The following is a 12,445-nucleotide window of genomic DNA, read 5'->3' on the forward strand; positions in this document are numbered from 1 at the left end:
TGCAGTCTCAAATGTCATAAAATCAAAATACTGTGGTATCTCGGGTTACATATGCTTCAGGTTACATACGCTTCAGGTTACAGACTCTGCTAACCCAGAAATAGTGCTTCAGGTTAAGAACTTTGCTTCAGGATGAGCACAGAAATCATGCTCCGGCAGTGCAGCGGCTGTGGGAGGCCCCGTTAGCTAAAGTGGTGCTTCAGGTTAAGAACAGTTTCAGGTTAAGAACAGACCTCCGGAACGAATTAAGTACTTAATCCGAGGTACCACTGTAGTTTCATGTCTTAAACTAAGCTCATAATTTCAACAGGCCTAACAATTTGTGATTTAAAAAATAAAAACATTTGCATTGGCCATCATTAGGCTCTTGGGTCAGCAGTATAATTAGCTGGCAAGTGGAGTTGACGTGTTACATCACATAACCACTTTCTTTCATTATGAAAATAACCTCTACAGGGGAAAAAATTAATTTCAAAGATTAATTAGTTCCCAGCTAAACCCTGCATTTCCAGAATTATTTTGTTAATGATCACCCACATTAACACAAGGAACCCATGTTGCTGGACATTTTCTTGGACTTGGCTATGAAATACTTGCAGCTGTGATTAAGTGAAGAAAATCTGAAACACACACACTATATTTTACAACATAATTGGAAGGGGGGCATCATTGCATCATCCACAAGCAGGCATTGTATTTCAGTTCAGTGCATTTCAAAACAAGTTAGGTATTTTTTGTGAGGCACATTCTATTGTATAGTCTTCTTTTAAAGCCTTCAGTCAAGCTTCTCGATATACTCTATGGGTCCAGGTCCATTGATTTCAACAGGTCTACTCTGAGGATGACTAGCAATTGATTTCACCATATACCTTTTACCATGACATGTCTACAATACTGTCCTCATATTATATCAGTGTTGAATGCCCTCTAATGGTATTTCACGTCTCAGGGCGGTTCACAGAATATAAACCACAAAATACATAATCAAAATAAGAACAACAACAACCCAATAACTCTCCCCAACACATTTTAAAAGGGCATAGGATGTCAATCAAATCAACCAAAGGAAGGCCTGGTTAAAAATGAATTTTTTTGTTGCGTGCCTAAAGGTATATAATGAAGCATTATACAAATGGGGAGCCACTGCAGAGAAGGCCCGTTCTTGCCTTTTATGTATTAGTTGTAAATTATTCCAAGTACAAATGCAGAAGAGTGGGGTAGAAATAAACTATTCTTGATGTTGTTAACAGAGCCTAGCTACTTTCTAATCAGCACCACTGCAATCAAATGCCACTCATGTTCAAAATCTTCAGCCAAATTGAATTGCCAACCCCAACAGTAACTAATGAGAAACCTGGAGCACTGGGAGGCATATCACATTTTAACATTACATTAAACAGTGAGTGCAATCTGGAGAGTTAAATGACAAAGTAATTAACCTTATTAGCTCACATCCAGCATTATCATCTCCCATGTGAAGATGACTATGTACTACCCCGGTGCTACCCCAGTAGCCTCCACAAGTTGGAAGGGGCACATCAGAAACCCCGTATTCATGCTGATTCCTGAACAATCTAGAAAACTTACATTCCAGCATTCTAAATCATGTAGTAAGCCTCCATACGCACATGAAGCTCCCTGCTTCACAAGTAGTGATGGGTGACAGGGCTGAAGGTGTATCTTAGAATGCTTGTCCCTGTTCTCCTTCACATGATGCTACTTGGGTGGGAGGCTGTTACAGTCATACCTTGGGTTACAGACGCTTCAGGTTGTGTGTTTTTGGGTTACGGACATGCCAAAACCCGGAAGTACCAGAATGGGTTAGTTCTAGGTTTTGGCGCTTGCGCAAAACCACTAAATCACTCTTTGAGCATGTGCAGAAGCGCCGAATCGCAACCCATGCGTGCGCAGACATAGCACTGCGGGTTGCGGACGCTGCGGGCTGTGAACGTGCCTCCCGCACAGATCACGTTCACAACCCGAGTGTCCACTGTATAATGCTTTGAGAGAGCTGTTTTCTACAGTAATACTGTAACAGTATCACAAATAGCAGATGGCTCAACAAATATAAATTATTGCATAGCATCTTTTAATTGAATGAGTGTAAAAAAAAAGTTTGAAATATTCCTTCCTTTCTATACATAGTACTGAAGTCTGAAAGTAATTGGCTGATGGTGCTAATGCTGGGTGAATTAATGCAGATCTGAAGGGTTTTGAGTACACTGTGAAAGTGTGTTGAATGGTAACCATGATGTGATCTTACGTACTGTCAGAGCTGGGCCAAAGGCAAACACACAGTATGTAGAAAGTATGGATCCAGGAAGCAGAGACTGCAATAGAGCTTCAGATCAGACCTTATTGAAAGGCAGAGGAAGAGTTGCATAAGCCAAACACTGCATAATAGGGTAAATCTCAAAGCAGGATCAGTCACAGACCAGGGAATACAGTTGAGCCAAGCAGTTTACTGGAACAAAGATGATGGGAAGCAGCAAGTTGAAAGGCAAGCAGGCATAAGAACAAGGGAGCTGGATGACATTGATGTGCTGGTGGGTGTGTGGGTGTTGGGGTGTGGCAGACCAGAAGACAATCTGGACTCTAGCTGTGGGTATTCTAAAGGGAAAGTAGAGATTCATATAGACAAGGCCAGAATCTTGATGTCATCTAGGCAAAGATCTAGGCTTTACTTGGAACTATTTATAATCAAATCCTGACCTGGAAAAACCAATAGACTACTTGGGGCATGGAGCCTAGGAAGTCAAGACTGTCCCTTTCCGTCCAAGTTTTCACGTACTTACAAAACCAGGCACCCGTGTGCAGACCAGGAGGCTCCATGTCGGAACCCTAACATGTCCTGAGGTATAAAACTTAATGGAAGGATGAATTGGTTTTACTTCTCAAGTTGACCAGTACAAAGACTTTGTGGTTTGGCTTAATGACAAGTTATTGGTCAGAAAATCACAAGTCTTCATTTATTCCTCTTAAGAGAAATTTATATGCTCTCCAGGATATATTTTATGACCTATACTGCCTAAGTGATGTATGAATTAGGTGACAAGTAAAATTTCTACATAATGTACCATGAGATAAACTGGCAGAGAAACAGGAATGCTTTACAGGGCAAAATAAGAACATGACAGAGCGTCTCCTCCTTCAGGAGGGAAGGGGTTGTTAGCGGGAGACGATTCCCGTGTCATGCAGGGGGCGTTCCGCCCCCTGCTTCAACTCCAGGGCTGGCGCACCACGCCCCTCCCCGGTTGGGCACCCAATAGGGAAGCTCGGCGGGGGCATGGCTTGCCGCTCAAATGCGGCCGCGCCAGCCATCCCCGCCATTGCACACACATTTTCTTCGAGTCACCCACCCTCCACTCCCTTTAGATTAGCTTTCCTGAGACTTTGCTATGGACCTCTGGTTGGTCGCCCTGTTTAACCAGGGGGCCTGATAGGAGTTTTTTTCCAATTGGCTAAATTGGCCCGGCCTCTTGGTTTTTTCCGCCTACCTCGTAGCAACCGTCACAGCTTTCGTGGTATTTGGCGGTTAGGCATTGGAATGTGTTGTTGGTGTTTCGGGGGGCAAGGTGTGGCCATCGCCTTCCCTGGCAATTTTGGGTATTCCGCTAAAGGAATCTGGCGGTCGTGGATCCTGTCCGATGCCTGTGTGGCGGGGGGCCATGGCACGACCCTCGGTGACACCAGAAGAGAGCCTATAGTTGTATTAGCATCAACAGGCTCCCCCTACTGGTGGTTAACCCCTCCTCAGACTCACCCCTCTCCAAGTGGGTGGAGTCTAAGGTTCCGTGGTCCAATGCCTAAGCCAATACCTTCTCACATGCTATAATCAATAAAGTTGTGGCCTTTTCCTTACCCATTAACCTTACATACTGTGTCCACGTGTCTTTATTCCCCAAGCGGGGATCAGGTCCTCGAATCACAACAATATATTGTGAAACAAAGAACCTAAGAATGTAAGAAGAGGCTACTGGATCAGGCCAAATGCCCATCTAGAATTGCTAGTGCTAACTTAGTACCATGGTTACAGCACTTCAAAAATTGGCCATCTTTGGCTGCAATTCTATCTTCGTTAAATTTGATGAAACATGCTTCTGATTAGTCGTGTATAGACTTCCACCACATATCACTTACTAAGAAGGAAGGAAACATAAGTCACTATTATTCCTGTTTCACAGAGGAGGAATAAAGCTAAAAGACAGCGACTTGCCCAACTATGTAACCAATTGACCCACCTCATTAGCATGGACAAGTGATAACAGATACAATGTGGCCACACCAGTTAATATGTTACCTCCTCTATGTGGCTGCATCTCTCCATGTGGAGGATTTTATGAACTAGTCCTGATCACGCCACAAACACTTTATGAGATTCTTCTTCATGCTGTTTGCATGTAGCTGAAAGACTGCTGCCTGAGAAAACAATGCCCTTTAGACTTCTTGGTACAAATCTATTTATCAATGTACACCCTGCTTAATTAATTAAAAATGTACACCCCATTTAATGAATTAAAAATTCTCAAAATTACAAAGATGGTGGATTGAAATCACAACTGAACAACAATTTAAATGACCTCATCCAAAAATGCAAGCAAACAGCAGTTAAAACAGTAAACAAATACTACTCTGTAAAAACTGACTTATTCAGTAAACCAATACTAAATAGTTCAGTCATAATTTTTTTGTGTCCTGGCTCCTAGCTACTGAACCATATTTGTTCTTCAGAGGATGGCTAGATGACAGGACCGGAACAGGAATTTTCCATTCCCAATTTTAGAAAATGAAATATGACTTTGTATCTGTTGAACATATAACATGATGGAACTTGAGAGAGAGCAAAAGTGATGAGATGAGAGAATTCTTTCCAAAGAGTTTGAAGCCTTGGAACACAGTCCTGCTAGCATTTAAGAAAGCTTGGCATTGTATACGCTAGGAAGTACGGCTCAGATAAACAATCAAGAGAAACAAGGATAGGGACTGAAGACTTGCAACAAGGAAAACATGTGGCTGTGCAGACTTGTTATGGAGCTCACACTTATTTGGCTTGATGTCATTTAAATACAAATCTATTTAAAATAACTAACAAGCAAACAAACATTCACAGTTCCTGTTCCTGCCTTTCAGGCGTAAAAAGTGTGCATCTACCAAAGTGAAATGTCTTAATGCCTGCAGACATTGTGGGGAATGCCTGACATATACCAAACCCTATGGGCTTGATTATCTCCAGTCAGAACTGACTCACTCATTGCACTTATCTCCTAAAACTGTATCCACTACTTGTCTTTTGTTGTTATTATTGTTATTATTGTTATTGTTATCATTTATAAGTTTAAAGAGCAGGATTAATAATGCTTTAAGTACCTAAGTAAATTGGCTCCCTAATTTACATACTTGTACTTTTTTTTTTAATTGACATATAGCTATTTCAATGGATACACCAAAAAAGTCTTTAACATGTGCTGAATCCAAATATAATGTATGAAAGAGTATACACAGGATCGTGCTTGTGACCTGCCTTTCAGGAAGATCACCTACCGGTGCTTCCAACTCACCTAGTGTGCAGTAATCTTAAGATACTGAGACACTCAGAGCAAGGAGAGCATTTCCTTATTTTTCTATGATCATGTAAATACTATGAATGGGAGCTTCATTCCAAAGAGAGTCCTGTATATAGAAATACATCCTTTCTAATGGTCCCAGGAGTTAAAGCACAACTGTGACCTTCGTTTTTTCCTCCCTGTAACAACGACTGCTACCAGCGCAAGCTATTCTGAGAGATTTGTAAAATTTATGGCCACCATGTGACAAAGCTAAAACAAAAAAAACCTGAAGAGCACTATGTTACGTTATTATTGTTATTATTTATTAAATTCCAAGTTTTATTCATGATTTTCACTTGCTTGCATTCTTCTTTATATACTTTTGTAATCATAAATGTACTTTGGGACGAGACAAACATCTGCTGAGACTTGTTAGATAGTTTTGTCCAGGGAATATTTTGTGGAAAGTTGTTAAAACAACAGCAGTGCTGGAAATAATTAACCTTTCTGAATGGCTGGGGAGGGGGGGGTTGCTGTACATTTGAGCAACTATTAAAACAATTTTAAATAAATGCTGTTTATTTTCTCGAATTCCTGTATGGTACATTTATATTTAATCCATGCAGAGTATTAATATAAATACTATCTGCCGAAATCTCCATCTTCTTTAACACCAGAGTTCCTTTTTGTTGGATCTAAGATACTGGCAATATCAAGCTGTGCCTACAAAGATTATTTTCATTGCTGACTTGAATCCAAGCTGTGAGATAAAGGGACATTTTTCCTTTGTAGGTGCAGCTTGAGTCATGCCTGCAGAGAATCATCATCTGCACTGCCGGCTTGAATTCAAGTTGCCAATGAATATTTGCACTTGCACATATATCAGCACATGCCAGAGAGTTCAAATACACTACAGAGTTTTCCCACTGGGAATTTCACAATGCAGCCCTGCCCATTACTGTCATCGCCAATGACACAGCACAGCAAGCACTGGTAGGACTGGATGTGCTATGGAGTGCCTGCTGTGAAATTCTGTATTGCATCCCATCCCACTGGGACTTGTGGATCAGCACCCCTAGCATCCTTAGCTTGCCAAGGAACAATCAGGAGTGGATTTTAAGGTTCTCAGAGGCTTCCACATCTGGACTAAGATACGATACAAATCCCAACTCAGCTATGGCAGACCCTCCAGGTGTCACTATTTTCCAGGGACGACCCTGATTCAGAGAAGCCGTCCTGATTTTTGCTTTGATCCCAGAGTGTCCTTAGGATCATTAGGATGTCCCTATTTTCATTGGAAAAATGTTGGAGAGTATGATAGGATGTCCCTATTTTCACTGGATAAATGTCAAAGGGTATGCTGTGAAGCACCCTGTGTGATCTTGGGCCAGTCATGGTGTCTCAGCCTACAAAGTTTTGCTGTGAGTGTAAACTGGAGAGGGGGGAGGGAACTCCTGGGGAAAAGAGGGGGCAAAAATGTAATAAATAAATAAATGTAACTAATCTTCTAATTGAGAAGCCCTTAATAAGGTTGCAAAGAAACCCAGTGTTTTGCAGGATAGTTTGAAAGCAAGTATAGACAATGCATTAGTGAACTGTTGAGAGAATTAGTGAACTGTTGCAAGGCAAGCAAGGAAACTACTTTCATGCAGAGGCACATCATAGAAGGCTGGAGAAGACCAGGTTTTCCAAGTGGTCACTTTTAAGCATCTTGAAGTCATAGTCCAATTGTAAAACCAATTGATTTTAAAGAGCAGCCTCTTTCAAAAGAGGCTACCCCATAAAGCCTATTAGCAAAGTGAACACTGCAGTTTACTAGCCAATACCACGAAGTGCACAGTGACTGCTCTCATGAGACAGACATGTGGAAACAATTAAATGAAGCAACCAAATTACTACCAGAAATACATAAAACGGATCATGTAGAATCAAGTGACTCAATATATTTGAGTTTCTTGCTATATACACACTGCAGGGGAAAGACCTTCAGAATCAATGAACTTTTCCTGTTTAGAAATGAAGGTCAACGACACAATGAAAATACAAACAGAGGAAGAAATACATTGGGCTGGGCCTGAAGAAACTCCTAGTGTCTGAATTTTGTATGTGTATGTCATTACAGAAATTCTGGAGAGAGAAAAAAGATTCATCAGTGATTGGGGCTAACAGTACAATTGATTCAAGAGATTTTGAGATTTAAAGATATTTTGCAAACAAAAATAACTAAAATGTTAACATATGTCAGGGAACTGCCATCGGCTCAGAGGCGAGAGATAGAGGGGGAGTTGTGTTACAGGGAGCCTCTGAAAATCTTGTGAAGCAGTTCCTTTTCCGGCGAGGAAGAAAGCCCCACCTCCAGTGAAGAAGAGGTGCAAGGACCAGAGGATGCTAGAAAGAGCCTTAACAGCACACCTGAGCAAGCCGGATGCCCTCGCCCATCATGAGAAATGGTTTGAGGCGCAGGGAGGGGCGGAAAAGGCTGGGAGTGACGAAACTTTTATGTTGGGGGAGGTACAAGAACAGACCACTCCCGGATTCTGCTAGCAATTGAGCCAGACATGAACTTATGATGCTCTTGACTGTAAATAGTTTGCACCAAAATAAAGCCTGTAAAAGACAGGTCGGAGTCCTGCCTGGTTACTCTTGAGCAACCACAACAGCACCTGACAACATAAGACAAAATATACAGGAAATCTGATACCAGATTATACCTGGCACAAAATGGCTGGTAACGGATAGTTTATAGTTCAGTTTTCACCATATTTACATGGAAGTATGTTCCACACAGGTCAACCATTCAGGTGGTGAACTTCCTACATCATCAGTCAACTTATTGGGTAAGGGCCACCTTGGATGTAAGGAAATCATGTCCCCCCCCATTATTACAGTGATAGGATTGGGCACTGTGTCTCGTCACTCCAGTTCAGGCAGGGGTTTAAGTGGGAAGTAGGAGCCAACCTTGAAAGAACGAACTGCAGCAGCTACTTATCCTTTCTGCCCAATGGCAGGCATCATGAAGAGTCACAGGCTCTTCCTTTAAATGGCTTCCTACCCTCTCTTGAGTGAAGAAATATCTCAACAGACGTTGCTAAGATGGTTGCCTTTCCATATCTGCTGCACATATATGAATCAGACAGGAGTTCAACCTTGAAATTTTGTACAGAGTGCCTGAGACAAGAGGAAGTTGTGCTGCTGTTTCCTCACCTCTTTCTGCAAACCCTGTACCAAATGAAAGGACTGTTGCCCTTCCTTTCCTACTCTGTGCCATGGGGTGAAGGTGAAAACCCTGTCCCTTTATGGTTATCTACTCCACCACTTGTCCACTTGGTTGGCTTGAACCCCAAGGTAATTTTGCAGATAAAAAGAAGAAACAATTATCAATGGAAAACAGCAAAAAATGTTTTGTCACCTGTCCAACAGTATCACACTTCAGAGGCCTGGTCCACGAGTATCACAGTTCATAAATTATTTTGCAAGGTAAAAGAGTTAAGGGTCCAGTGGATTGTGAATTGACTTAATTATGACAATAACTAATAACTCTGCTGCTGTTCTGTGCTGAAGTTGGCAATATGTCCTGGCTTGAAAGTGCTGTAGCGAGGGTTTCAGTATACAGTATAGGTTTAAAAAATAAAATAAAGTTTTTAAAATTTTCATTTCGATAGCCAGCACAAAGCTCCCTCAAGCAAACCAAACTACTGTTGGGCCTTTGGCTCTATGTCAGAATTTGTCTGGAAGCTGTAAAGTTGTAACCACATACAAGCCTCTAGGGAAGGATGCTATCATACAGAGCAAATAAATTTCTACTCCCATTTATCAGCTGTGGCAAAGAAGCAAGGACCTGGTTTCTGTGTGGTAAGGCTCCGAAACAAATATACAAATATATATCCAAGCTATCTGTGATAACAAACATTCGGCAGCTAAGCCAAAACCAATACACCAAGAGCTTTCTGCTCTTTGGTTAGGCTGTATTACAGATAACGGCAAGCATTCTCTGGCACAACATTACAGAGCCCTTGTCTATCCAGCATGCTGTATTTCAGTTTTGCGTTGTGTTTGCCCCTGTGCCTCCCTATTTTTATATATGCTTTCCCTCTATTACAGAAGAATATATCAATATAACCATCTGCTTAAAAAACGATACAGTGCACGGGATTCCTTGCCAAGAACAACTAAAATCACTTCTTAGTTTTCCTCCCCAATTACAGAAAAATCTAAATAGACATGGTTGAGTCATATTAATTCTTTATAATTCCTCTTCTGCTGGCGGTGTTTGTAATATGATCCAAAGGCAGCCTTTTACTGCTGCAGATGAACAATAATTATGTGGTTAAAGCATTACATCAAAATATGTGAAGTTTATGTTTAATGCTCTGCCCTTCCGCACACTTCCAGTCTAATCTTTGGTCCCCAAGGCAGAATTCTGGAAAAGCGCTGGAGCAGAAAGAAACAAAAGCTGTGGAAAGTGACTGATCAGAACCGAGGCACAGAGATAGATTACATCACACACTAAATAATCAATGTAATTAAGGTCTGTCCTTAATTAGTACACTCATTTCTAAGTTGGATATAAGCACAAAATTCAATTATGCAATGCAAATAAATCAGATCTTTTCCCCCGACAATGGGGTGAGATTCAACTAAAGAATCACACTAGCAGAAGCCAGTGCAAGGGATCTCACTAGTGCAATGGAGCGTTGTCTTTTCTCTCCCCTAAGTGACCCCCACAAATTTGGCTCACCCCCCAGAGAACCCCCCAGAACAGCATGTGAGTGGAGAAGAAAGGGGATTAATCTCTTTGGCAAGCTGGAATGCTTGCACTGTCAGAACTATTGCCTTAGTGCTATTTGTATTATCTGTAAGAACACATAAAAAAACCATGAGGTTTAAATCTGAAGCTATTATTAGCTAGGCTCTTGCTCCAAGAAGGGTTCCCAATACAGAAGAGCAGGAGTTTCTTACTAGGATTTATAGCAATATATTTCTTCTTCTTTACATCCATGGATCAGGCTGATCAGGCGTGCAGCCTTGGCTGTGTATTTCATCCTTCTCTCTTGTTCTAAACTGTTATTGTTCATCATCATCATTATTACACTGTTTCTTTTGAGAATGAAAATGTAATCGTACACAAGACACACATAGTGGCCAATTCCAAAATGTAATGTTTCAAAGTAAAATTCATATGTTGAGGAAAAATACCTCAGTGGTGGAACATGAGCTCTGTTTGCAGTAAGTCCCACAAATGTATGAACCTACACAGCTCAGTAGCAGAATTCTTCACATAATTAATTAATTAATTAATTAATTAAATAACCCCACTGTTTCTCCTTTAAGAACCATGGACAACTAACAACAAATACTGTATTGTTTTTTACTGACCATATTTTTTATAATAAAAGTCAGTAAAACACAATGCACTTGACAGTAGTTCTTGGATTATTAAATTCCATTCTATCCTCCATCACAATAACCAATTAAGAACAGGCTGTCTCCCTAATTCCTGGACATAGGAACCACCTATCTTCAGCATCTTGTTCTTATTGAGATTCAGCCTCAGTTATTTGGCCAGTCCACTACTGCCTTAAGTGCTGAGTGTCATCTGCACATTGGTGCTACAAATCCCTAGATGCCTCCTTCCAGTGGTTTCATATAGATATTAAATAGCATGGGAGACAATATGGGATCAAAGTGCCAAGGGTTGAAGCAGAGAGATTGGGCAGTAGTTATCCAAAAACATCAGTGTGCTCAGGGAGGGTGACTTCATAAGTTGCTCCACCAGTGATTCTGGGCAACACTCTCTTCCATCTCAAGGCATTCACAATTCCCTGGACACACCCCACTCCATCCCCAGCAGTCGATCTCTCCCTCCTAGATTTCACAAACCAAGATGGGCAAGTTTCAAAAGGGCAAATGGTCACTCTAAACCCTGCAAGTATACATGTCCACATCTTCAATCTGTAGTAACTGGAAAAGATCCCATTAACTATGATGGGACTATGGTCTAAATACCTCTACAGGACCAGCCTCAATTGGGGCAGTCGGTTTGGTATAGATACAAGTGTGCTTTACTCCTTGTCATCTTTAAGTACAAAAAATTAAATAGCAGGACTGGCCCTTTATGCAGCATTCTCTATAACAATTTTCAGCCTCAGATTATTAATGAGCTTTTAGCTCCATAAACTAGGGCATGTATGGGAGCTGCTCTCCTATGGCTTATACCATGGGTAGGCAAACTAAGGCCCAGGGGCTAGATCTGGCCCAATCACCTTCTAAATCCAGCCCATGGACAGTCCGGGAATTAGCGTGTTTATACATGAGTAGAATGTGTCCTTTTATTTAAAATGCATCTCTGGGTTATTTGCGGGGCATAGGAATTCGTTCACCCCCCAAAAAAATATAGTGTGGCCCCCCACAAGGTCTGAGGGACAGTAGACCAGCCCTCTGCTGAAAAAGTTTGCTGACCCCTGGCTTATGTCCATGTGACTTGTATATTTCCTCACCCCCCTCTGCATTAAGGATGTTACGACTATTTATAGAAGGGATGGGGAACCTCTGACCCCATGGCCAAATTATGCCTGCAAAGCTATTTTTCCCAGTCATTGGTGTTGGGCAGGGTAAGCTTCAGCTGCAAAGGAACAATCTGGAGCCTTAAAGCATGGTCCTGATTGTTCCTTGGCAAGCATGGCTTGCATCTTTTAAATTTGGTGCCAAATGCAAGCTCTACTGGGATGGATTCCACTTGGGAGCTCCCAATCAGAGTCGATCCCTGCTGAAAACACTAAATGCAAACCATGCTTTCAGAAGGAATCTTTGCTTGAATTCAACCCATGGCTGTAAAAACAAAACATAACACAACCAAAAAAACAAAACAAAACCTTTCTTTGCAGCCCTGGCTTAAATTA

At 41.4% G+C, this 12,445-nt stretch overlaps 1 protein-coding gene across 1 annotated transcript in view; it reads right to left on the reverse strand.

Moving 5' to 3' along the window:
• The window catches only part of COL23A1 (collagen type XXIII alpha 1 chain), a 310,868-nt gene that overhangs the window by 102,734 nt on the left and 195,689 nt on the right, over positions 1-12,445 (reverse strand). The window lies entirely within an intron of this gene.

The sequence above is a fragment of the Podarcis liolepis genome (assembly GCF_965112155.1).
Source record: "Podarcis liolepis genome assembly, chromosome: 2".
NCBI classification, from domain to species: Eukaryota; Metazoa; Chordata; class Lepidosauria; order Squamata; family Lacertidae; genus Podarcis; species Podarcis liolepis.